This window comes from Hyaena hyaena, unplaced genomic scaffold, assembly GCF_003009895.1.
Source record: "Hyaena hyaena isolate Hyena2069 unplaced genomic scaffold, ASM300989v1 scaffold_1, whole genome shotgun sequence".
NCBI classification, from domain to species: domain Eukaryota; kingdom Metazoa; phylum Chordata; class Mammalia; order Carnivora; family Hyaenidae; genus Hyaena; species Hyaena hyaena.
Window position 1 is genome coordinate 4,740,680 of NW_024080633.1, and position 27,450 is coordinate 4,768,129.

Consider the following 27,450-nt stretch of genomic DNA (forward strand, 5'->3'; position numbering starts at 1 on the left):
CATCCCCACCATCATCACTATCCCCACCACCACCACCATCCCCACCATCATCACCATCATCACCACCACCATCACCACCACCATCACCACCATCATCACCATCATCACCACCATCACCATCATCACCACCATCACCATCACCACCATCACCACCACCACCACTATCACCACCATCATTACCATCATCACCATCATCACCACCATCCCCACCACCACCCTTGTCACCACCGCTGTCACCACCACCACCACCACTACTGGTTCATTCAGAGTGAAAGATGCTGCGTGTAAAGTCTCTTCCCGGCTGTCCCCGGGAACTTTGGCACACTACATGAGTGTCTTGTCAGTGACAGCCCCAGGCCTGAGTCGCATGAGTCCTGGGACTTTCCTAGTGTTAACCTTCACATTGTGCACACAATGTGAAGGTCCTACATGCCTTCAGAAAGGAAAGACAGGAATATTTTCAGTGCTCAGACCCTCTCTTGAGAATAACAGGCCACAAAATTTGAGTTGGAAATGAGAGCGTTTTGGAGTTAATATGCGTATAATGAAGGAGTAGAAGAAATCACTTGATGGACTCTTTCTGGAGCACCAAGGTGCAACACAGTGCGAGTTCTTTGAGCCAACCTGCCTTCGAGCCCAGGGTTCCAGTCTCTGCCACCTCAGGGTCCAGGACAGACTGAGAGTGGGAAATCCCAAGAGGGCACTGAAAGGAGGTGTCAGCCTCCGGTTCCTCATCTGTGAAATGGGCACCGTACGCTGCATTCACTCACCATCCGCATGCCTCTTCTCTTCCCTCACCATACTTCCTCTTTCCTATACCACTTTTAGGAAATAATTGTATGATTTTTCTCATCTCTGAAAATTTTATCCTGCTTAGGCAGCTTAGACGATGGCTATGAGGCATTTTCTGAAGGGATGTTCTTAGAGGCACCGTGGATCCTGAGCACGGAATGTCAGGTCAGGTCTTCGGCCGTGAAGGGAGAGGAGTTGTAGCAGGAGGGGACACTGACTGGGAGCCCAGCAGCCATTGTCCAGGGCCTCGAACACCACCCGGAGGGTTTTGGACTTTTTCCAAGAGCTAAGGCAGTGCCACCAGAGTTTCTGAAGAAGGGCAGTGGTGTTTTCGTGCAGTTGAGAAGGACTTCTTCCCAAATAAACAAACTGCCACCTTCATCCCCAAGCCCTGCCTTCCTGGTGGTGCCGGGAACGTCCTAGCCTAGCATTTCCTAAAATGAGTTTTGTTATATGATGTTAAGAGGGGTGCTGGTGAAAAGTAAGAGTAACAACCACCACCACCGCCACGACAAAACAAACACAAGCGAAGATTCTGTTACATAGATCTAGAAATGCTAAAGGCAGGTTTCTTGGCTGCAGGCCTTCTCAGTGCCTTTAATATGTCACTGTGAATTGTAAACCTCAGTAAGGGGAGTACTAGAGACAGTTCTCCAAATATATTTGTCTGTGCGACCTCTCCCTTCCTCCCTCCCTTCCTTCCCCTTTTGTCCAGAAACGATCTCATCTTGGAACCCACATTAGAGCTGACTTTGTGATTTTCCTGGTCCCTTTAGCCCAGAAAGTATGAAATCTTCATGGATGGGCCGATAAGCAGGGAATTTTTCCTGACCAGTTAGAGAAGGACAGCCCGGGCTGCCTCATGAGGTCACGGGAGACCTCCTGAAAGGCTGTGCGCAGGAATGCATGGCGCCCCTCTCTCGGGGCTGAGACCTGGAAGCAGTGACCCGGGCCCCCTGGCTGCAGGCAGGTGCCGTTGCAGATAAGCCAGACCTCTCTCCACACTGGTCCTCAGGGAAGGATGGTGACAGATCCCAAGCCACCTGCTGCCCCAGAACCGTCCACTGCCCGTGAGGTCCGACATCATTCAACGTCAGCTGACCTCTGACCTCTCCAGCTTGTCTTTCCCCCTCCGCCGTGCTGATCGGAGGGAAGGGGGGGGGGGGGGAGCATTTGGCCAAGAGCCGGGAGACAGGCATTCCAGGTTCTGCTCAGTGCAAGCAGCTCCAGAGCCTCTGTGGGCTCAGGTGAGAATTCCGTTTCACCTCAGGGCAAGCGCCTTGCCCTCTCTGTGCCTCAGTTTCCTCTGCAGAGAAATGGGGATGACCCCACCTACCTCACAGGGCTGTTGCAGGGGAGGTGAGAGGTCATCTTATAACAGCCGGGAGGAAGACCAGGATGAGGGGCTGGTGGAGGTCAGTGAAGCCGGATGGGCCCCCGGGTGCCGTGCCCGCCTGGGCAGCTCTCGGGGGTCCAGGGTCTTCCTGAGCTCACCTCTGCCTCACACCCTTGGGCCCCCACTTGTTCACTGGAGCCACCCACAAATCTAGTACCTTTTTCTCACCCGGGACAGCCCTCCGGACTTCAGAAGGCAGTTTCTGCCTTGAAAGCCATCTGCCCGTTAGGGAAAAGGGTTTGCCGTGAGTCCCCTTCCTGAGGGAGTCTGCAGAAACCTGCTGGACCTGTTTTGGGGCATCTCTCCGATATACCCGATATATTGGGGGGCGATGGGAGGAGACATGGGCTTAGACAGATTGTTCCGGAACCAGAGCAGAGTAGGAGAGAGAGTCCCAAGCCCTCCCGGGCATGCCGTCCCCCTGAGGGGCACCTGCCTTGTGCTTTACCTGTCGGAAATCTCCTTCGTCTGAAGAAAGGGTCTTGCTGCTCAAAAAAAGTAAAATGATCGAACAGGTTTGCAGAGTCGGAAGCTGGGCTCGATGTCCCCGCACGTCTCTCTAAAGGAACAGGTGTTTCCGATAGAGCTCAACCGGTCAGGACCATAAGAACTCCTTCTCGTAGGATCCTGGTAAGCAGGGAAGGGAAGGGCAGGGGGCACCTTTGCACCTGCCTTCAGATGCCCCTGCCCCTCCCCCCACGCCACCATGAACTGAGCGTTTAGCATGTCGGGCCCTGGCGTCCACGTTCTCTCATCTCCTTACCTTAGCAGAGCCATGGGGGCACTGACCCACTTCCTGGACGCGCAGGGGCCCAGGGCTCCCGGCACCAAAACCTTTGACACTGAGCTTTGTGCTGGGTACTGAGCTAAGGTTTGAAACATTCAGATCAAAACTTCACATACCAGGACATAGACCCATCTAAAGTGAGTAATGTTGTGCAACCACCTCCTCCGTCTGATTCCAGAACATTCTCGCCCCCACTAGACTCCATTAGAAGTCCCCCCCCTCGCTTCCTCCAGCCCCTGGCAACCACCCATCGATGTTGTGTCCTGTGGTTTTTCTGGAAACTTCAAATAATTTGACTCGTACACTGCATGGTCTTTTATGACTGGCTTCTTTCACGCGGCGTTGACGTTTCCCAAGTTCAGCCGCGTTGTAGCATCTGTCAGTCCTTCATTCCTTTTTACGGCCGATTAACATTCCACTGTCCAGACGGACCACATTTGGTGTAGCCCTTCATCCGCCGACGGACATTCGGGCTGTCTACACCGTTTAGTCACTGTGAATGCTGCTGCGTGAGGGTTCATGGCCATGGCCACGTTTGTTGACTCCCTGCTTTCGGTCCTTCTGGTTGAATGCCTAGGAGGGGGATTGCTGAGCTTAGCATTTTTAGTGATAGTGTCTTCTTAAACCTCACAAAACTCCTTGAGGGGAGACTAAGGCGCAGGATCCACCTGCCTCACCGCAAACAGCTTCCAGGGGGCAGAGCTGGGATTTGCATCCAGGGAGTGCGATCTCCAGAGCCCAGTTCCCTGTCCCTGCCACATGGGGCCTGGAGACCAGGGGGCCTCCGGCCACATACAGGAGTGCCACTCAGCGTGGTGCCCCCGGGAATTCCTCCCCGGAATGTTTGTTTGCTAACATGCCAGTTCAGCCCCCATTCCTCTGAGCCGGATGAGGCCAAGGCACTGTTTTTAAACATCACTTAGACTGAGTTTGAGAAGGACAGGTGGCATTGCGGGCGGTGGGGGGAGGCAGGGAGGTGGGGATCAAGAAGGGCTGGAGTCAAAGCCCTGCCCTAAACGGTGGTGGGTGGCCTTGGTTTACTTCCTGGTGTTCGATCGGAGTGTTTTTCCGTTGCCAGGAAACCCCACTGTTTGAGTTAGCAGTGGACCCTGGTGCGGGCACACAGAGGAAGGCACCTCCTTTGTTCTGAGACCCCTCTTCCCAGGCACACTGATGGCAAACACGGCCCAGAGGTGGCGGCTGCCGTACTCGGAGCTCACAGTCTTCATTCATGTGCGCCCTGGGCGCGGCCAACAAGTGCATTGCTTGGGTTCCTGAGGCCGTGCAAGCGGAAGGAGCTGCAGCTACTGAATTAGGAAGAGGAAGGGAGACCTGGATGTGCTGAGCTGCTGTCCTCTGAGAGCACACATACCTGACAGCCCGGAGTCTGGGGAGCGGGGGGGTGGGGGGGGAGGGACACACGCCCAGCAGTTGGGGACGGTCAGTCAACTCGCGGCTTCAGGAGCTCCTGACGGTGGCAGTGTGCAGTAACGGATGCTCAAATGACGATTATGTCATCAAGAAAAGGGCAAAGGACATTCCATATGGTTTGTTATAGCTAGAAAAGAGGAGACGTTTCTATCTAAAATTATTAAAATTTTTTAAAGGGCCTTGGCACTCGGAGGGTGAGGTCTGGCTGGCGTTGCCTCTGACCTTGGCCGCCTGACGGGGCCGTGAAAGGGGGAATTGTTCCTGGGGCTGCAAATGGGACCCTGCCAGCATCTGGGCTGCCTGGCCCCTTTGTCTCCCGCCGATGGCGGGCCCCATGTCTGTGTGAACGTCTCCCCTGTTGTCACGAGCCCTGCCCCTGAAGTCGGGGCCGTGGGCCCCTCGGACAGCTGTGGTCCCCACACAGCAGCAAAGGAAGTTCTGTCCTTTGACCCTGACTGTGAACGGCCACCCCGTCTATTCTCGCTATTTCTTGAGCCACCGTCCTGGGCTAAATCTGAGTTCTTTTCTCAATCAGCACCCAGTTTTGCTTTGTAAAAATACATCAGTGGGAATATTTGTCCCTGGGCAGAGAGGGGGGACCAGCCCTCAATGGAAGCTGCCAGTGTGGAGCTTCCTACAGTCAGGTCAAGGGTACGGAAGCAGCGGCGAGTCTCTCCTTTTGCTGCTCTCTGACACTGGAGCTTTTTGGTGATACTTTAATCTGCACCCACGCTTCCCCGTCCTGTCTGTCTGAGCACAGGTATGTCCAGACACACCCTTCCCACACGGGTTCTGGGAAAGAGCATCTGCTAATTTTTTTACGTGACTTAAAAACAGCAAACATTTAGTACCTCACACCAGTTTTGAAGATCAGGAAGCAGCTCAGCCTCCTGCTGGAAACCCCTGGGAACCTGGCTGAAGGGGCTGGGTGTTTCTCTCAAGGCGGAGGGAGGAGGGCCATCCAGAGTCACTGGGCTGAGTGACAGGCCCGACAAGCAGGTGTTTCAGGGGGAAAACCGCGGCAGGGCTTTGAAGACCGTAAGACTGGAAGCACGAGATCCAGACGGGAAAACTTTGCAGAGTGTTCCAGAACAAAGGGGAGGGGAGACGGGACCGGAACAGAGGATACGGGAAGGCATGGGTGACTCAAAGGGGCAGGTAGCAGCCGGTTTGTCCCTGGGGACCGTCGAAGGTCAGGGGTCCAGGCTGTTGCGTATGACGGAGTGGTGGGGTTTTGCGTGTGGCCAGCTCGGAGATGCAGTTGGCCCACACCAGGCTGCGGAGGACAGCAGGGAGAGCCCACCGGGTGGGTTCAGCTCAGCGGCTGATCGGGAGGAGCCTGGCGGCCATCCAGGCGGCGGCGCCCGGCAGCCAGTCACTAGACTGTAAGCCCTCCACGAAGGCGAGGAGTTTTGTTTTGTTTGATGACGTGTCCCCAACGCCCGGAACATGCTGGAAGCACTTTTGTGGCACACAGGAAGCGCTCAATAAATATTTGATAAATGAATAAACTGTGAGTCTGAAGCTCAGGAAGCAGACTCTTAATCCAGTTTGTAGATTATTTATTTCAAGCTGAGTACAAGGCTGGGTGTGTGTGTGTTTGTGTGCGTGTGTGTGTGTGTGTGTCTGTATAACATCGTCTTTCTCTGTGCGAGAATGACCCTGTTTTTACCTAACGTGGTCACGGGGCTTCCATGGAAATTGCTGAGGCCATCGATCTGGTGTTAGGAGCGCATGGACGCTGATTGATCACGATGTACTGATGGCTTCGCCTCTCCTACGCGGGAGGCCAGCGCTCTTGGACGTGAGCTCTGCTTCCTCCTATGTGGACCCGCCTGGCGTCATCCGTCATCTGAATTATTAACACACGATTAGAAGCCGGGAGATGATTTCTGCTCTTGAAAGGGCCTCTGAAGGAGCCCCTGAGACCCCGGCCCTTCCCCTCCCTGTGCGGGAGAGGGGTGCCGCTGTCTGCTGGGCGAGGGGGGTGAGGTCTACAGGGCCTATGCCACCTGCCCGTGACAGTCTTCCTGTGTGGCCCCGGCCATGCTCAAGGAGGAGCAGAGGCTGCGAGACAGCCGCTCCAGCACCATCATCGGGTCTGTAAGATGCTTAGAATTCATTGCGCTTATTTTAGACTTTTTCTCAAATTGAGGTGAAAGTCCTGTAACGTGACATTGGCCAGTGTAAGTACACGGTTCAGTGGTCTTTGCTACCCTCATGAGCACCATGTCTGGGGCGCTCACATCACCTCCAGAGGCCACCGTTGGCTCCCGGCCCCTCCCCCAGCCCTTGACAGCGGACTCACCTTCTTTCTGTCTCTGTGGATTTGCATCGTCTGGATGTTGCGCAGAAGGGGCGTCCCACGCTGCGAGGCCTTTTGCACCTGGCGTGGGGTTTTCGAGGTCCGTGTGTGCCATGGGGTCTCAGTAGGAATTCATTCCGCTTTGCGGAGAAGTGCACGTCAGACGTTAGAGTTTGCAGATGCTCTGCGAGGCAGCGCCCCTCAGCCCTCTTCCCTGGGCCTCGGCAGGTCCTTTGCACGGCCCCCCACCCCGTCCGTCTCCTGGGCCAGACCTCCAGCCTGCCCCTCCGCCTGGCCAGAGCCTCAGGACACACCCACACCTGCAGCTTGGCCCTCCCAGCCCTTACCAAGCCAGTTGAGCTCTCTGACCTCATCACCCAGCCCTCCTCCACGTGTGCACCCCGCTGCGGCGGGGCCGCTTCCCCCCATTCCCCACATAAAGTTTTCCTCCGGCCCCGGCTGTCTCTCCGGCTCCTTCCTCTCGAACTCCAGCTCGTTCCTCAAGAGTCAACTCTGAGCACAGCCGGTCGTTGTCTCTATCCCCGTGGGAGGGTCTGTAACCCTCTTGTAGCACTTTGTCTTCCCCTGTGCTCACTGTGACCCCCATCCCCCCACGAGCTCCTGGACACAGAGCACCGTCAGGGGTGTTTGTTGAGCGAATGAGTGACCCACTGAGTAAACAAACCACACTCTCCAACTCAGACTTCAGTGCTGTCTCTCACTAGCTTCTGTGAGTTGTCACATCATTTATTCATGCTCCTGTCTCTCCAGAAGGGATTTGGGGGTTTGCTGGGGTCTCTGTGAATGGCCCCTCCATCCCCCCCACCTCCACACCTAGCCTCCCAACTTCAGGTCCCAACTCACCCATGCTCATCCGGAGATGGGATTTTGGAACGCCTTGAGTAGATGGATGCTGAAATGGAGCCGGTGGCTTTTACACCACCGTTTAATAACACACGTTCAGCGGTGCTTTTCACGGACGTAGCAGAAATCACACCGTGGCGTGCGTGTCCGAGAGGAGACATCGAGTAGAGGGTGGTGTGACTCTTCCTTTGTTCACGGATGGCTCCTGGTGATTGTACGCGGCACTGGTGACAGAAAGACGTGGTTGCTCAAGGCTCACCCACTTGCAGAGACACATAGATCCTTGGTGGCGGTCCAGCGAGTCACTCCTTACGCTTTAGAGCATTTGGCGTCATGTAAGGGGGGATCCAAATCCCCGAGAGCCCCGATGTTCCTCAGCTATCCAGTGGAAATTCAGGCATTGAGGAAAGGGATTCTGAACTCTGTTTTTTTCCTTGGAGCAAATGCCTGCCGAGCAAATGAGGGGATATGTGTGTGGGTCTGTAACGCTGGGCAGAGAAGGGGAGGGAGGGGGAGAACTCAAGAGAAGAGATCTTTGGAGTCAGATCTGGGGGTTTCCAGAATTCTGGGGGGTTCACGTTAATCTGTGGGGACCCATGAGCTAATTTCCCAATTTTGAAAAGTGTAAAGAAGAGGCGGCCTGAGATGAAATCTTTGGGTTGGGTGTTGGATTTTGTTTTTGACAGTGTATTTGGTTTGGTTTGGCAATGCCACTTACATGGCATTGATCTGGAATGCTGGTGGACAGGAATACAGGTTTTCTGTTTGTGCAGAAAGGGGACACGTGTGACTCATTACCACGAGCAGGGGTCCTGCAGAGGGCACGTGGATGGGGGGGCAGCTGTTTATAGCTACATTCCTTCCTGTCTGTTCCTACGCTCTATCAGATGTTAAATATCTTGACTATTACCTCTGCTCGTTATATCATAAGGAAGTTGTTCTTCCATTATAGGCAGTTTTAAAAGGCGGAATGCCTGCGAGTAGGACCGATGAGGTGGTTAGTCTGTGTCACATACGCACACACGTGGACCTGGACCTTGGCTTCACCTCCGTGCCCAGAACCATGACTTAGAAAGTCCTCGGCCTCCCAGGCTTCTGTGCAGGCCATCACTGCCGTCACAGCTCCCGTCTTGTTTAAAGTAGCAGCAACGCCGAGGCACCCTGGGGTGAGGGGGCTGCAGAGCGCGCAGGGACCCAGGCGTTCTGAGTCCTCATTCCAGAACTTTCCTCTTCCCACCTGGCTTCTTCCTGACATGACTGAGCCTGTCTCTCTCCTCTCCGCCTTGGGGGGAGTAGATTTCTTTTCTTTTCTTTTTTAGATTTACTTATTTTAGAGCAGTTTTTGGTTCACAGCGAAATTGAGGGGAAGGCACAGCGCTCTCCCGTAGAGCCCCTGCACGCCCCCCCCACCCCCCATGCATAGCGTTCCCCATAGCAGCGTCCCCACCAGAGCGGATGGTACATTTGGTACAGCTGATGTACCCACATTGACTCATCGTCGCCCAGAGCCCATGGTTTACCTCTGGGTCTGTGATGAGTTTGGCCAAATGTACAGTGACATGTATCTACCAGTCTAGTGTCATAGAAAGTAGTTTCTGTGCCCTAAACATCCTCTGTGCTCTGCCTGTCCAACTCCCTCCCCCAGCCCCTGGCAACCCCTGATCTCTCATGGTCACCATAGCTGTGCCTCTTCCAGAACATGCTAGAGTTGGAATCCTACAGCACGTGGCCTTTGCAGATGGGCTTTTTTCCTTAGTGACAGGCATCTAAAGTTCCTCTGTGTCTTTTCATGGTCTCATAGCTCGTTTCTCTTTAGCACGGACTAGTGTTCGATTGTGTACCTGTCCCAGCTTACTTATCCATTCACCTGCCGGAGGGCGTCCTGGTGGCCAGGCAGTTCCCAGCGAGGCTGCTACAAACATCCATTCGCAGGCTTCTTTCTGTGAAGCCCCCACTTTTCAGGAGCAGATTTTTAATGGTTCTAGAGACCCCACCTTCGAGGTGGTTCTGGCCCCGCAGCCGGCTGTAAGAATTCCCTGCTCACACACCCTGGAGCCCTGGGATGGAAGCCCACGGGCCCCCCAGGCAAGGTCTGAACCCAGAACAATCCGGATTTCCCACTCCTTATTTGAAAGACACCAGCAATGGCTGCCAGCCCTCTCTTCCCCCAGAGCTGTTGTGTTTATTTATCTAAGATTATACCCTGCCTGCCTCCAAGAAGACGGCAGCTTCTTAAGACACCGTGTGAAACAGGGCAATTAGGATCTCACAGCAGGAGCCCCCGCATCCCCAGGGACCGGCCCGATTACCCCAGGCCTCGTTTGAAAGCTTGGAGCTTTCTGTTCAAGCAGCACGAGGGAGACACGGTATATACATTGGTTTTTGTTTTCCGACCAGAAAAATCACACAGACCAGAAACATGGAATAGATCCCTTCCCTTCCCTGCCTTTCCTCTTTGCTCCCCACTCACAGATGAAGCCTCTCTAAGATTAGATTCTAGGAGGACGTGTCTGTAAAAGGAGAAAGTATCTAATGGTGAAATTCTGACCTTTGCCACAAGGGGCTTATTAGCACGGTCCTATTATGGCACTTTCTGGGGGAGGGGATTGTCTCATTTCAGGATGGAGGGTGGTTTACCTTGGGAAGTATCAAGCGGTGGTTCCCCATGCTTCTCTAGAATGATCTCTGTGCGATGGTTAAATTACAGTCTACTTTCCTGTGAAATTATTTGCCTGTGCCAAAACCCAACATCTGCTATCTGCTTTATTTATTTTACTTGAACTCATCATTTGACATTCTCACTATTTTTGCTTTCTTGTTTTCTGCCTGTCTCCACACTTCAGGGGCGATCCCACGAGAGCCAGAACCTTGTTTATTCATGGCACACAGCAGGTCCGTGGTGCTGCGTGCACTGACCTCTGTGTGCCGGACCCGGAGCTGAGTGCATTCCACGCACTCTATCATCGGGCTCTCATAGTGGCCCCTCAGCTGGGCTCCGTCAGCCCCGGTATCACAGACGAGGAAACAGGTTGCAGAAGACTAACTCGTTCTGCAGCTCAGGGCCCAGAGCCTGTTGAGGCAGAGCTAATGTGTGTGACTCCCACGCCTGGGTTCTTTACCATTGGGCTTTGAGTAACACATAAAACTCCATAAAGATAGTCTGAACACAGTCTCGCCTTTCAACAGATCTATATCCGTAACAAGAGCCGGTACCTACATTTGAGATACGATGTACCTGTTTATGCAGACATACTGTTTTTTCTTTCCAGTCTACACGCCATGCTTGTGGGCGAGGATGGGCCTCGCTCACCATGGCATCCCCACCGTCCGGAATGTGCCCGGCACACTCAGGCTCCCCGTTGAATGATGCGGGCATGCGTGGTGAGAAAAATCAGAGTAACTTCCCACGCCCTCTCTGTGGACTTTGTCCACAGATCGGCAGCCGTTGACCCAGAGGAATGTAGTCTTCTCAAAGGAAACTTTCTGATGACTTGTATAAAACACCTGCAGAAAAGCACACACATAGTTAGCACACACATTGGTGAGTTTGCACAGAGGGAACATGTCCTGGTCACCTGTACCCAGATCAACACACACAGTGTCACCACCCCCGTAGAGCCTCCTTCGAACCCCTTCCGGCCACCACGGCCCCAAAGGTGACCGCTGGCCCGACCCTTGCCAGGACTTACGTAAAGGGGCTTGTGCAGCACGCACACTTGCCCGGTGAAACTCGTCACGTTGCTGATGAGCAGACGTGTGGTTTGCACGTTCTCACTGCCAGGTGCTTGGTTCTCCGCTGGGTGAATGCGCGGTGACGTCTTCACACGTGTCATAACCGGGGGCGTCTGCAAAGTGCCGCTGCGAGTGTGGGGATGCGGAATCAGTGTGCACATCCCTGTCGGGGGATGTCCCGCCGGGGGGCTCCTGGGACAGAGGGGACGGACAGCTTTGCTTTAGCAGGTGCTGCCAGGTCCCTTCCCAAAGCGCTCTGCTGGCTTATAGTCCCGCCAGCCGCGGGGGAGCGTCCTGGCCGTCACTCGGCACGGTGTTTCCAAGTTTATGAATTAGGGTGAAATTCACCCCTTCCTGCTCCAGTTCCGTGTCGCTACAGCACGTCCGCCTTGCTCCTGACCGTCACCACCGTCCGTCTCCAGGACTGTTTTCTTCTTGCAAAACGGAACCTCAATCCCCTTGAAACACTAACCCCCACCCCTCACCCTCCAGACTGGCAGCCACCTCTACTTTCTGTCTCTGTGAATCTGACCACTCCAGGTCCCTCATGTAGGTATAAGCATATCATATTTGTGTGTTTTTTTAGATGTTTTATTTCTGAGAGAGAGAGAGAAACAGCGTGAGTAGGGGCAGGTCAGAGAGAGAGGGAGACACAGATTCCGAAACAGGCTCCAGGCTCTGAGCTGTCAGCACAGAGCCCGACGCGGGGCTCGAACCCACAAACCGTGAGATCATGACCTAAGCTTAAGTCGGATGCTTAACTGACGGAGCCTCCCAGGGCGCCCCATCCTATTTGTGTTTTTGTGGCTGGCCTATTTCACTTAGCATAATGCCTTCAAGGTTCACGTCAAAATTTCCTTCCTTTTCACGGCTGAGTAATATCCCACCATAAGAGCGTGCTTGTTCACCACTGATGGGCACTTGGATTGCTTCCACCTCTGGCAGTTGTGAACCAGAATGCTATGACTGTCGGGGTACAAATATCCATTCAAGTCCCCTACCTTTCATTACATTTGGGGTATGTACCCAGGCGTGGAATTGCCGGATCATAAGGTAATCCTGTGTTTAATTTTTTTAGGGCCCTCCGTACCATTTTACGCACCAGCTCAACATCATATATTGCCACCAGCAGTACACGGGGTTCCAGCTTCTCCACATCCTCAGCTGTATTCTTGTTTTGGGTTTTTGTTTTGGGTCCTGGCCGTCCTAATGTGTGTGAGATGTCGAAAGTGTCGTGTTTTTTTTTTTTTTTCTTTTTCTAAAGCCATTCCATTAGGTGCGTAGCCATTACATGGCGGTTTTCATTTGCCCCCCGAAGAAAGTGGCTGTAGTGAATTTGTCTGGATGTGTGCCTTGGGTGCTGGCTGTTGTATTCTAGGTTGTGGTAGGTGATGCCAGGTCACCATCGGTGTGATTCCTCATTACTTTGGTGATGCTGGTACACAGCAGGTGTTGAATATATGCCCTTTGAGCCGAATGAAGTTGCTGGCGAGAGTGACAGCTGGGTCCCGGCGTTCCTGAGGCGAGGCCGCAAAGGCACCCTTAGAGGGTAGGTGTCTACACTTGCCTGAGCAGAGGCCGACCCGGGGCCTGCAGGGATCCGGGGATGTGTCTTCCTTTGCAAGAAACGGCCTGTTCCGTCCCGAGCTCTTCTGCCAGCATCTGCTCACACCCCACACGCAGCGTCTTCTGGAACCGGAGAGCTGGCGCAGCCTGAAAAATGTTCGCGGCAGAAACAGCTGCCCGCCGTGACTTCCGCGTGGCCTCCCAGGAGCCTTAAAATGACATCACACCCTCCTATGTGGCTTATGAAAGATTGGCCTTGAAGCTCTGACCAAATATGGCCACGTCCATTTGGGTGTAATTAGTGTAGGGCGGCACCTTCTGGAAATGACAACTCCGTGTGGGCCCCGCATCGTGGGGCCTGCGCTGCTCCCGCGGGCGGGCCCGGGCCCAGGCGGCACTTGCCACCGTGCAGGCGGGGCGCTGTCCGCAGCCACCTTGGTCTCGTGGCGTGCCGGGGTCAGCAGCCAGCCATACATTTTCATCGTGTGCCATCTTTGTTTTTAGTTAGAGTTTTTTTCCCTCCGCCCACTTGTTCATTGTGCTCACGGACGTGGACTCTGGTGGCTTCCGCGGATTTCTGATGGGCTCGGGGCTGGTCCCTCCAGTGCCTTAGGCTGGTTTCCAGAACAGGAAAACCCAGTCGTGCCATATGTGCTGTATCCCCAAGGGCCTCTTCCTTCCCCCTTTTTCCTTTCCTCCCTGCTTCCTCCCTTTCCTGCAGCTGGGTGGCTGTTCTGTGCTCCTCACGGGCGGCAGCATCGTTGTGGTTGCCATTACGGGGCTTGACAGTGATTCCGAGAGTTGGGCGAGGCAGGATTTAAGTCTCGGCCCCACCGCTTCTTTGTGACTTTTCCACTCGGTGCCTCATTGACTCATCTGTAAAATGGGAAGAACAACGCTGCACACCTCAGGGTGTTCCTGTGAAAGGAACCGGTGCTCGAAAAGTCCTTCGCATAGTCAGGCTCCGTAAAAAGCCGCTTCCTCCCTCCCTCGGGTTGTCATGGAGAGCAGACAGGCTCCACCTGTGACGGCACTGCCCAGGGGCTCCCGTGATCTCAGAAGAGGTGTCGAATCCCGTCAGGGAGGCGTTAAGTCCGTGAAGGGTGAGGGTGGGGGTGGGGGTGCCGAGGCCAGACGCCAAGCGAACGGCTGTAAGGAGCATCCTTGCAGCATCGAGCGTGGTGAGCGACCCCGAAGCCTGCGTCTGTCACCTCCGGCGATGCTCACCTCCCTGGGCCTCGCCCCGGGGGCTCAGGAGGGATATGACAGGCAGACTCTATCTTGGGAGAGCTCAGGGGTCCCATCTCGGCTCTGCCTCTCCCAGCTGGGTGACCCTGGGGACTTACCATACCTCTCTGGGCCCGCTTCCTGTGCACGTTGCACTGAAACATCATTCTCAATCTTTTCCTCCCTCCCTCTGTCCTCAGGGTATTTTCTAGAAGGCTGTGTTGATGTGTGCCCGGCTTCCTTTACTCTGTCAGAGGTTCTTTGAAGGAGCCTTCAATCACACTGGCTCATTTTCATTGTTCTGGGAACAAGAGTGAGGCGTGGGTCACCCCACGTAGGGTCCTGACAGCTCACTTCTGGGTCATTTCCAGCAGGCTTGTGTCCACAGGACGTGGGTAGCTCTGGCTTCTGGGACTTTTGCTTTCATTTAGGGATAGGCCCAAGGGACTTCCCCCCCCAAATAATGTCTCTGGGAAATTTCTGCAGAACGTGGCTGATTGACGCATCCACAGATTTGAGGGGGAGGGCTCAGGCCCATCCTTAGAGAGGACATTGCTGGACACCATTTCAGCGGCACCCAGCCATGGACCATAGGATAAGTAGCAAGTTCAACCACTCACCTGCCCGTCCACTAAAGTCACCTGAGAAAGCAAAAGAGAGCAAACATTCCACTCATTTTTGCCCATCCATGCACCCAGCTGTCCATCTGCTATAACATTCACGCTCTGGAATGGTTTAGAGTAGCAGTTGGCAAGCTACAGCCCCAGGCCAAACCTGGCTGACCCTGCCCTGGTTTTGTAAATAAAGTTTTATTGGAACATAGGCACAGTTATTTGTATATCGTCTGCAGCTGCTTTCTCACCACGACAGCCCTGTCGAACTTCTGTGACAGAGACTATGCGACTCACAGAGCCTAAAGAATTTACTATCTGGCCTTTTGCAGAACATGTTTGCCGACCTTCAGATGAGATCAAAGGGCTAGAATTCGAGCCCTGGCTCCATTAATAAGCGGGTGCGTGGCTTCAGAGCAAGTGATTTCTCTCCTCTGGGCCTCATTTCTCTCAACTGGAAGATGGCATCCCAGGGGCATCCATCTCACGAGTCGTTCTGAGGACTCGGTGGGAAAATGCTTCCCAGGAGTTGACCCACGTGGGAGGCACATAGATGGTCCTTGATGGCCACCGTGACTCCGGACAGCTGACTAACGTGGCACATTGAGGCACAGGATCCCTGTCCTCAGGACCCTGCGGCACACGATCCGCTGACCTCGGTGCTCAGGAAGTTACCAGGGATGAGGCGTGCCCGGCTAGGAGGACACAGATGGGTGCCCCCGATTCCAGGCTATCACAGGCCACGGTTTTTCCCTGGCGGAATTCCACCATCAACCAGTATGTGTTTTTGAAGACCTAAAAATTCACCGATCCCTGCCGGTCTCCTTACATCGGGAACACCAAGTAGGTACAGACAGACCTGCATGACCTTGGTGGATGACCTTAGAGTTAAATTACTACCAATATTAACAAAGAAAAAATACCCTTCCCGTTCCCAGCCTCGCGCTCGAGCTCTCCGATCTCGAGCAAACGTGCCCTCTCCTTTTGCAAAAGCATCGGTGGGGAGTGTGGGGGGCTCGCCGGACACGCAGGGGAGGAGAGCCGCCCCTTTCTGCCACCGTAGCCACAGACTTTCTGTTCTGCCGCCACTTCTTCTGTGGCCCCGAGTCTAGCTTTGAGAAGGGTGCTGTGTCTCCAGCAGGGCTCAGAAGTCCTCTCTGTAGTAGCTCCACCTTTTCAGAGGATTGAGCTCCATCGCTGGCCTGATTCTGTCTTCCAAACTCAGGAACCTTTGTCCATTCCAAGGCATAACTACCCGTGACAGGGGCTCGACAAAGGAGCTTGGCGTCCCGTCAAACGTCCTTGTGATTCCCTGTAAACCTGTGTTTCTTGGGCTTAGATAGAAGCATGTCACCCTGTGGAGTCCTGCTCCTGGGTATTTACCCAAATACTTTTGTCTCCGCTCCGCCCACCCCAAATATGTACAGAAATGTTCACGGCAGCTTTCCACACGGGAGCTGAAGCTGGAAACAAGCAAAGATTCACAGCCAATGGTGGTGCATTGGAAGGAACATGGCTCTGCAATTAGAAAGAATGAGCTACAGACATACGCGTCCGTGGATAGGCTGAGCAGAAGGAGCCAGACCCAGGAGCCTGTCTCCTGTGTGATTCCATCTGTGAGCAGTTCCAGGCTGACCCACAGTGACAGGCCAGGCAGGGACGCACAAATACGTCCCACCGCACACAGCCACGCTGGGTACTTCCACACCTTCCCACCTGACTGTTTACATGTCTACCTTAATTTTTTAAAAAAGAAGAGAGAGGAGAGAGAAAATCCAAGAGCTTGGGAAGGGTGGGCAGAGTGGGGGGCTGTGCCCTGGTCTGGGTCCCGTCTCAGGCCCCCTGAGGAATCCTTGAACCTCCCCGCTCATCCCACAGCTTCCTGTTTCCAGACCAGGGGCCCCCACTTGGGGCTCCCTGTACTTTCCATTCCCTCTGCTGTGAGCACCTGGCACTCCCTGGCCCCCCTGAAGGCCCAGCTCAAAGGTCACTCTGGGAGACCCTCCCCAGTGCTTATCCCCACCCCCACTCCTCGTCCTTTGTACCTTACGCCTCGCAGTTACCCTGCCTGTCATGTTGCATTGTCCTTACCTTTGCACGCCTCCACCCCCACCTCCCATCGAGAGGCCCACTCTGGGGGCACCTGGGTGCTTCAGTGGGTTGAGCGTCCGACTCTTGATTTCGGTTGAGGTCATGATCTCATGGCTCTGCACGGACAGCATGGAGCCTACTTGGGATTCTCTCTCTCTGTCCCTCCTCCCTCAAAATAAATAAATAAACGTTAAAAAAAAAAAAAAAGACCTACTCTGGCACACCCTGGTCATCAGGGGACCCCCAGGCCAGCCTCTGGCAGAGCGGGCAGGCAGCGTGGGCAGGGGGTGAGGACTTGACCTCTAAGTCAGTGATCTGGCCTTTCCACCTACCCGTTGTGACCTGGGGCCCAGCATCTAACCGCCCTGAGCCTCCCCTGCTTACTCTCCAGGGTGAGGGTCCCAGCAGGGGCCAGAAGATATCCGCCAGATGGTGCCTGTAGACCTCCTGGCCCGGCACCTGGGGTTTGCTCGCCTGCTGTCGCACCCTCAAAGTAGCTGCTGACTTAGTGGCCAGAAATGTGCTGACTTATGGTCACGGCCCTTGAGAGCTCCGATCGACCACGCGGATGGCAGAGGGACCCCACGGTACAGATGCAGAGCACCCCACCCTGGGGACTCAGGCTTCCATCCCACAGTGGGGGCTGGGGTTGGAGAGTCTGACCATGGAAATATCACTTCTTTCTGTCATTAAACCTCTTGAGCCATTTGTCCATAAAAGGGGGCAGCTGCCATGGCCGGACTCGTGATTAATGAGCCAGAACTTGGGGCGCCTGGGTGGCTTAGTCGGTTAAGCGTCCGACTTTCACTTAGGTCATGATCTCGCGGTTCGTGGGTTCGAGCCCCGCATCGGGCTCTGTGCAGACTGCCAGCTCAGAGCCTGGAGCCTGTTTCAGAGTCTGTGTCTCCCTCTCTCTCTGACCCTCCCCTGCTCACGTTGTCTCTCTCTCTCTCCTAGAAATAAATAAAACATTTAAAAAATTAAAAAAAAAAAAAAAATGAGCCAGAACTTGCCTCCTGACCGTCTCCAAGGAGCGCAGTCTGTGGAGAACAGCCTTGGCTTGCCCCGACCGGCGCTGCCCTCACAGCCCAGCCTTCAGGCACTGCTCGGCCAAGGTCCTGGCAGCGGGGAAGGGGGCTGGCAGCACTTCTGCCCGGCGGCCCCTCCTGGGCCCCCACGGTGGGCTGCACACAGTGGGGCTTGGTTGAGATGGGGCGAGAGGGTGTGGGGCAGGCGGGTCTGGGGGAGGCAGCGTCTGACTGATGGGGCCCTGCTTGTCACCGGTCTTCCAGAGCTGAGGGACCACCCGTGTGTCCAGGGCTGACTCCAGGCCGGAACCCCCTCTTTGTCTCATCTTCTTTGGGGTCCTTGGTGGGTGATGAGAGGAGTTGGAGATCATTAGCACAAAAAGCCTCATTTTTCCTTCTTGTTGAGGCTTGAAAATGATCACGTCGGTGTGCTGAGCTCCTGCTCAGCCCCTGGCATGGTGTTGGGAGTTGAACTCCTTGAGCTCATGCAGCCAGACCCACGCCTGGACACGTCCCTGCCTGCGGCCCCGCCCGGCTGCCCCACTAGGGCCGCCTGTGTAACCTCCTTGCAGTGACCCGTCAGCAAGCTCTCCCAGGTGCTGCGCACGCAGGCCACACACTCAGGTACACAGCACCTGGAGATACGTATACCGTTACCTTTATCATCGCAGCGTGATTCACGCACCGTTAAAGTCCCCGAGTGCGTCATGTGGAAGCTCTGTTTAACTCTTTGAAGATCTGCCCAACTCTTCAAGTGGCCGCTCGTATCCCGTTCCTGCCGGCCGTGGATGGCCCCTTTCCCCATGACTTCTCCAACACTTGTTACTCCCTTTTTTAAAATAGCCATCCTAAGGAGTATGAACAGTATCTCATTTTTGCAAGGGGGAGAACTGAGGCTCAGAGAGGCCAAATGACTTGCCTAAGGCCACACAGCCAGCAAGTGGAGCCCGGATTCAACTCTAAAACTTGTGATTTTTTTCAAAAACTCTTTTTTTTTTTAATGTTTTTATTATTTATTTCTGAGAGACGGAGAGAGACAGCGTGAGCAGGAGAGGGTCAGAGAGAGAGGGAGACACGGAATCTGAAGCAGGCTCCAGGCTCTGAGCTAGCTGTCAGCACAGAGTCTGATGCGGGGCTCGAACCCACAAACTGTGAGATCATGACCTGAGCTGAAGTCAGATGCCCAACAGACTGAGCCACCCAGGCACCCCTCAAAAACTCTTTTATTGAAACGTAACACACATGCAGAGAAGTATATATCGTGTCCTGCTTGATGCGTCTTAACGTCGTGCTACCATCCACCTGAAGCAAGACCCTCCAGAAACTTCCCCTTGGCCCCTTCTCGTACCGTCCCCGCTCAGGGGTGACCAGGGGTGTGCTGGCCCAGCCTGGTGTTCCCAGGGCTTTCCTGGCTTTGGTGCTGCACATCCAGGATCTCTAGAAAGCCCCTCAGGCTCAGGCAGACCAGCAGCTGGTCCCCCCGGAGCCAGGCCCCTGACCTCGCGCAGCATGGGCTACGTTTTGCGTACTTCTGAACTTTATATAAATGGAAGCATATGGTCTGCGCTTCTGTGTCTAGTTTCTTTTCCTCAACGCTTGGTTCACGCCGTCCCTTTGCGTGCTTCACGTAGTCGCCAACCCTTCGTTCTCACTGTTCCGCCTGAGGAACACACCGCACGCTCTGCCTCTGTTCTTCCAACGACGGACGCTTGGGGGGCTTCCGGGTGGTTCCGGCCTGGGGCTGCCTCGTGCTCAGGCAGCGTGTGCGCCCAGGCCTCTGTGAGAACACACGTCACTTCTTCGTGGGAATCGGACCGCTGGTGGCAGGGGAGACCAGCGTCCAGCATCTGCAGGTCACAGTGCGCAGGTGTCCACAGTCATTCAGAGGCTGAGGAGCCTCCCAGCCGCTCTGTCTCTGTGCCACTTGTCGCGGCCTTGCCCGTTTGAGCTGTCCTGGTGGAGGATGGGGTGGTGTCACGGGGTGGCTGGCCTCCTGGTTTTTAACTCCCTAGCTGTCACACACAAAGGCCGGGACGTGTACTCTGAAGGCCTCGGTTCTCCTTCCAGCTCTGTCCTGTGTGTGGCTGGATAAGACACGCACCTGCTCAGAACCTTCATTGGTGTGTCACAGGGGTGATGGCGGCACCTGCCTCCAGGTGGGGCCGTGGGTCCCCCAGGGCTGCTGCAGGTGGGAAGGGCCGTGGAGGGGTGCGGGTGGGCGGGGGGAGCCAGCAGGGCTGCTCCCAGGCTGGCGGGTCCTGACGGCAGGCGGAGGCGTGGGAGGCAGGTCCGGCCCCTCCATGCAGCCTCCCTTCCAGACTCACCTGGTCCGTTGCTTAGCGATCAGAGGTGCCCAGGGGCACAGGTGAGGAGTGCCAGGCCCTGAGAACACAAATTTCCGTCCGTCAGAGTCCCCCGTTTTCTTGCGCCACGTCTCCAAAGCTCCGTGATGGTAGGGTTGTATCGCCAGAGCCTGGCACTGGCTTGCACGTGTGAGGGCTTCCACTTGTTGAATGACGACACGAATTCAGTCCCGAGGGGACCGTGGCACTGGCCACACTGCATGTGCTCAGTGGCCCACAGGAGGCCACAGCGCTGGCCAGTGCAGACAGAGAGCATTTCCTGCATCACAGAAAGTTCTGTCCAACAGCGTGGATCTAGGAGCCACTTAACTACTTACATGTAGTTCTGATTTTATTTTATTTAAAAAAAAAATTTTTTAATGTTTTTATTTATTTCTGACAGAGAGAGACAGTGTGAGCAGCGGAGGGTCAGAGAGAGAGGGAGACACAGAATCTGAGACAGGCTCCAGGCTAGCTGTCAGCACAGAGCCTGACACGGGTCTTGAACCCACGAAGGGCGAGATCATGACCTGAGCCAAAGCCAGATGCTTAACCGACTGAATCACCCAGGCGCCCTTGTAGTTCTGATTTTAAAAAAAGCCTAGGGTTCTGGCTCCACAGAAGAGGGGTAACCTGGTGAGAGAAGGGGGTGGGGGACCGCACCTCGGCAGCAGGAAGAAGTAGCCATTTGGCTTCAAGAGGACGGTCAGAGACGCCGTTCACACTGACACAGAGTCTCCGAGTCAGAGGCCGGGAAGGGGGCGGCAGGCGGCTGTGTGGATGCTGAGCGGCACCCACAGTGGCCCTGGGCTGCGGTCAGCTCGCCGGTGGATGGCGCCAGTGACAGCGGCCCTGGGGCAACTTGAAAAGCTGGAGTTACGTTGGGTGTCTCTGGTTTATGGAAACAAGGCCAGGGGGGTGTGGAAGGCATTGGAGGAGATTTGGCCCCGGGACCAGGGCCCAGACTGACCCACGTAGCAGCAAATTGTTACCACTGCTTTGCTTCTGCGGTACAACTTTCCCTTTGTGGGATTAAAGAGAACATCAAAATATTTTGACAGGCCTTTCCCAAATGAGCCTGTGTGGATCCCTGCCCTCGATGCCGAGTGGAGCCGGAGGTGGCCTGGGGGCCCGTGGGGCCAGGTGGCAACGGATGGGCAGATTCCAAGACCCTGGCTATGCCTGGCTGTGCCAGGGTCTGGTCCTGGCTCCTTTGTGCACACAGCATGCGTCTGCAGTGTGCAAGCCCGTAGGTGTGCGCGTTAGAGTGTGGCACTGGCTGGAGGTGTTGGCTGAGCGAGGGGTAGAGGTCACAGTCCCTGGCAGTTGTGGGGTTGAATCCTGGGTCTGTCTATTAAAGGCAGGGCACCTCTCTGACCCTGTTTTGTCTGGAGCATGTAAACAGGGTAAACACAGCCCCCTCCAGGGCTGCACTATGGTTAAATGAGATAACACGTGTCCTCAGCATGGTGCTGGCCACGCAGTGCCTGCTGGATGCATGTTCGCCAGGGACCCCTGCGCCTTCCTGCGCACGAGGAGCTTCTCCAGGGCTGTGTTTGCAGAGCACACGTCCTTCCTTTACCCAGAGAAATATGCAGCAGACTGATCCCCGTCCCCGAAAGGGGAAAACCACCCAAATGTCCCTCAGCTGTCGAAGGAGTGAACCAAACGTGGCTTGTCCATTCAGTGGGATGTTACGGGGCCATGAAAAGGGACAGAGTACTGATATATGCTACAACGTGGGCGAACGTCCAGACCTTCTAGGGAAAAGAGCCAGAGAGAAAGGCCACCTGCTGCCCAATTCCACTGATATGAGATGTCCACGACAGGCCAGTCCGTGGGGACAGATCGCAGACTGGTGGCCAGCAGCCCCGTGGGGAGTGACCGTTTCACGTGTGTGCAGTCTCCTTTTGGAGCCTGAAAATGCCTTAGAATGAAACTGACGTGAAGTTGCATGACATTGTGAATGCGCCAACTACCCCTGAATTGTACGGTTCAAAATGGCTAACGTTTAATTTGTGTGACATTTATCTGTCTTCTAAAAAGCAGCGGGGGCGGGGGGGGTGTGAGTCCCAGGGGCGGTGGGGCCAGAGCAAATCCGTCCTTGTTCCTGAGGAATGCTGCCATGTGGAGTCGAGCCGTGCACAGAGCTGTCCCCTCCACGGTGACTCAGGCAGCCTCCGCGCAGGGTGAGAGGGGACCTGCCTGTAGCACGGCTCACCCAGCAGGGTGCCGGGGCCCCAACCCCACCTCCACCCGTGACAGCCTGCTGTTCTCAGCCCAGGTCCCCAGTGGGGCAAAGCTTCCCAGCTTCCCGCGTCCACTGGCCTCGGGAGTGAGCTCATGGAGGGTGTATCCAGAGCGGCTTCTCCCCTTGGGGTCTGGGAGCCTCTTCCCTGCTCCCCTTCCTGGGAGCCACGTTGGACACCTTCCCAACATAGGCCTTGAGTCAGCCTGGAGCCTCATCTTGGGGGTCGCAGACATCATGATTCACGTTCGCTTCTAGAAGGATCCCCATGGAAACCAGGCAGGTTTGGGTGGGAAGGAGCTGGCTCCCGGGGAAGCAGGGGGAGGTGAAGCCTGGGGGCCTCGGGGGGACTTTGGTCACCCCACTCCTTGCCTGCTCTGACGTGGGAGTCTGAGAGGGTTCCCGGTTCGGAATGTCGGCTCTGAGGGCCTTTGGGGGGTCACTAGGGGCCCTCATGAAGCCCCTCCAGGCTCTGCTCTCCTGAGCCCGATCCAGACATCGAGGGGACCCAGAGAAGCTCATCTCACAAACAGAAAAAGGAGAGCATTCTCTTCCTGGTCTGGCAGACACCAAGACCCCCAAGCTAGCCCCTCATCAGTCCCCAGGAGCAAAAAGGACAGAGGTACCCCAACTCCCTCGAGAAAGCGCATCGCCGAGCCCCCGGCCCCGGTGTGCAGACTTGCGTGGCCCCAGCCCCCGTGCGGCAGTCACGCTGCAGGCGCTTGGCCACCGGGCCAGTCCTCCCAAGCTCCCCTGGGTCAGAGCACGGCTTCTCCAGGACCCAGCCAGGCTTGGGGCTCAGGACGAAGGCCCCCCAGCCTTAGCCAGGACTCCCCAGTTCTCTTTAATATCTCTTTAATGAGACCAGTTTGGCAATGACGTAAAATATGCTTTTTTACCCTTTGTCCCAGTAATTCCATTTCTGGGAATCTGGCCTAAGGAAATAATCCTAAATATAGGGTAGAAAAACACGTTTCACAAGGATGTTCATTGTGGAGTTGTTTATAGTGGCATAAAATGAAACAGCCGCACTGTCCATGGTGGCGGGGGGAGGCGGGAGGCAGTGATAAAATAGTGGCCAAATGTTTTATAGCCCCTAAGTAATAGTTCTGGAAATTATTGTCCAGAATGTAAGATGTGCATGTGGTGGAACATTATGTGAAAAAAAGTGAGGGGAAGGCAAGTCACGAAATTATATGTACCGTATGACTTCGGCTCTGTAAAAAAAAAAAATAAAAAAATAAAAAAATTTTTAAATCATCAGGAAAGTAATATAAAGGTAATATACCAAAGTGCTCATGAGTGGTCTGGACGTCATTTTATCTGAAAGATCTCATTCTATTCATCGTCTTCCAAATTATCTACAATATTCACGCCTTGCCTTTCTTCGGAATATAATTTATATTCAGTAAAATTCACCCTTTTAGGGTGTAGATTTGTGAAGTTTTACAAAGGCATACAGTCAGGTAACCACCAGCACGATCGAGATGCAGACTATTTCCAGGGGCGCCTGGGGAGCTCAGTCAGTTAAGCCCCGGACTCTTGATTTCGGCTCAGGTCATAGTGTCAGGGTTCATGAGTTCCAGCCCCAACATGGGCTCTGTGCTGACCACGCGGAGCCTGGTTGGGATACTCTCTCTCGTTCTGCCCCTCTTCCACTCGCACATGTTCATTTCTCTCTCAAAAATAAATAAATAAAATTTTTTAAAAAAATATTTCCATCTTCCCAAAAAGCTTCCCCATGCCCCTTGGTAACGTCCCTGCCCACACCCTGGCCACTGGAGATCACTGGTCTGATGTCAAGTTCTGCCGTTTTGCTCCTCCTGGGAGGTCACGGACACAGAATCGTGCAGCACTGGCTTGCACTGCTTTGCATGTAGAAACAACCGGGTCCGCTTGTTCTCTTAAATGTACCTTTCAGAGCTGGATTTCCCAGCCTCCCTCAAGTGGAGGGGAATTAAATGTTTCTTTTCTGTCTGACTCAGCCTTTACCCCATATAGGAATCTCCTCCACCGTAACTCAGATCGCCGTGTTCAGATTACCAAGGAATTATCAGTTATCTGTGAAACCGCCCCAGTCGTGTGAAAGCACCCGGGACGAAGGAGGCGCGAGGTCAGCGCTGGCTCACACCTGAATCCGAAGAGAGCATTCAGGGGCTTTCAGACCCAATCTGTCCCCTTTCGTTTGCAAGCCTCCGGAGTTCCGGTCTAGGTACTGTCGGCGAAGGCGATGCTAGTAAATAACATAGCAACAGTTAATTCCTTCCGTGAACGTTTTATTTTAGAACAGTTTGAGACGTCCAGAAAAGTTTCAAAGGCAGTAGTACCGAGTTTTCTCGGTAGTTTCCCTCTACCCCAGTTGTGAACATCTCCCGGAAAACTCCATACACTTGTCACAACTAATGAACCGAAAGTGATATGCTGTTATTAAAGCCTCTGCTTTATTTGATTCCCTTCGTTTTTACCTAATGTCCTTCTTCTGTCCCAGGATCCCATGGGGCATCCCACAGTACATGGACTGGTCCTTCCCCACAGACAGAGAATTCTCATGTTTGGGACAGTTGCTTGGACTTTCCTTGGTGTTGATGAGTACTGGTTGGGTGTTTTGAGCAACGTTCTTCAGCTGGGGTTTATCTGATGCTTTTCTCATAGTTAGACCAGAGGTATGAGTCTGGGGGAGAAAGATCCTACGGGTAGGGTTTATTGTTTCTCACAGTAGTTCATTGTACTGCGCCTTTCAGAATGTTCCAGATGCGGTGCTAAGCCTTGACAGACTGGATCTCTTCTTTAAGCCTTCTAATAATCCTGTCCAGTAAATTCTCATTTTACCATTGGCTGAAATGGACTCAGAGAGGTACAGTAACTTGCATGAAGTCACACAGTGAAGAGGCTCAAACACAGGTCTCGTTGATTGTACAAATTCTGCTTTGAGCTAGTACAGCTTCAAACAGTGGGAAAGCAGTACATCTGCTATTAAAAACCAGTATGTATTTATTTATACCCAACCTTTCCCCAAAAAGCCTGTGTTGCAACTTCTAATCAAGGCCACATTGAAGCAGCTGGAGCAGGGTCGTGAGAAAGGCAGCCACGGCCAGGCCCCGCCTCCCGGGACTCGCGCACGTCGGCAGTGGTCATCCCCCGGAGCGTGGCGTGGCCGCGGGCTTGACGCGAGCACGGGCAACATGGAGCTCGTAGCGTCCCAGGGTCCCCAGGGAGGCAAGTGGGAGGCAGAAGCCTCGAGGCCTGCAGGTGTGCTTCTAGAGAAACAAGGCTGGCCATTGGCTTGGCTTGGATCATCGAGTCCACATATTTACGGAATGGGCCTTTCTGTCTTGCTGTTGTGTGGTGTGGTCTGGCCGCTTTCCAGATGCGTTAGTGGCCATGGCTCAGGCCGTGTCCTCTGGGCCTCTGCGTGTCTCGAGGGGTCAACGGGCTGGAGCTTGGAGGCCGACCAGACCTTGTGAAGGGAGGGAGGCGGACGTGGGCCACTGTAGAAAGGCCTTCGGCGCATCTGGTACCAGGGTGCCATTGCTTCCAAAAGGAGGGTTGTTGTTGGTTTTTTTTTTTTCCATTTATTAATTTTTAATTCTAAAGTTTAATTTTTAAATTAACCCCACAAAAGCATCTTCCCCTGAGTATGTTCTGTGTCGTGAGTAGAAGTAATACCTGGATGAACACTTTGTTGTGAGGAAAACGACTACGCCCGGGCCCGGCTCAGTGCCAGGGTCTCTTTGGGCACCTGGAACAGAACAGGCGGGGACTTTGCTCTTGTGCTGGAACGTTGGCCGGGGAGACAGTCCGCACACAATCAGTACTTGCACGTGAGCTCAGCTAATACGTGTGTAACCGGTCCCCCGAGCTCCTGGGGGCCCTGGGATCTCAGGACAAGATGTGCAGTCAGCGCCGAGTCATCGATGGTGGCATACCGAGAAGGGAACAGCGCGTGGACACGGGCACAGGCTGCGGGGAGAGCGGAGCCCACACGGGTGCCTCCAGGGTGCACCCCCATAACTGTCTTGGTCAGATGCAGCGGCTCCCGGGATTGGTGCTGAGGGGTGGGCCCTTGGCTGGCGGGAAGGGCAGAAGGGGTCTGGCTGCCACTCCCCCAGCCCCCCTCACCCCCACCCCCAGCCTCGTTGTGCATCTGGGCCTGCTCAGGAGCCTCCAGGCTGTTCCTGAGTCTTTTCCGCAAACAGCACTCCACCCCAGACCCCTGGCCAAGCCCACAGGACCCTCTGGGAATGTCCCCCCTGAACATGCCCAGCTTGTTCCCCTGCCTGCGCCTTTGCACTGGCCCCGGCCTGGACCTTTGCACTGGCCGTGAGCTCCGGGACGTACCTTCGCGCCTCCTCTCCAGGGCGCCGTAGCTCTTAGCCCCTGCGAGCACACCCTCTTGGGTTCTTGGTGCAGCACCTGCTATTTAGTTGCGAGTTTGGTTTGTTATCTGTTTGCCCCCCTGGGCTCCTGTCTGACCCCTGCTGTATCTCCAGGGCCCGGCATATGGGCCTATAACGTAATAGCCACCCTATAAATACTCAGAGGAATGAATGAGTAAACGAATGAATGAATGAACAAATCAATGGATCAATCTCTCTCACTTCCTGAGCCCGGTGACCGATCATATCAGGGAAATTTGACACCCTCAGCCCTCTCCGCCTCCCCCGCCTCCACCACCACTGCCGTATCTCCACGTGGGCCGGAGAAATGGAAACAGAAAACCTCGCGGAGGTCCTAAATCCTGATGGCAAAATGAGCGCGTCAGGCCACGGACTGTAAACGGCACCCCCTCTTGTTTGCAGCACCATGGGGCGTGGTGAGGGCACCGACTTCCAAGTCACCAGCTCAGTCCGGCCCTGGCCAGCCCCCGTCCCAGCTGGCCGACCCTGGGCGGGCCACGCGACATCTCACTTGCTCGTCGTGCAGTGGGACGGCCCCGGCACCTCCTCCGTGGGGCCGCTGTGAGGATGGACGGAGACGCGCTCGGCACGTGTCAGGGCAGGGGAGAGAGGGCAGGGACCAGGACAGAGGGG

The 27,450-nt window shown here is 54.8% G+C and overlaps 1 protein-coding gene across 1 annotated transcript in view; it reads left to right on the forward strand.

The window, feature by feature from the left end:
- Positions 1 to 27,450, forward strand: part of LOC120228318 (c-Maf inducing protein) — a 228,755-nt gene that overhangs the window by 112,052 nt on the left and 89,253 nt on the right. The gene's annotated exons all lie outside the window — the stretch shown is intronic.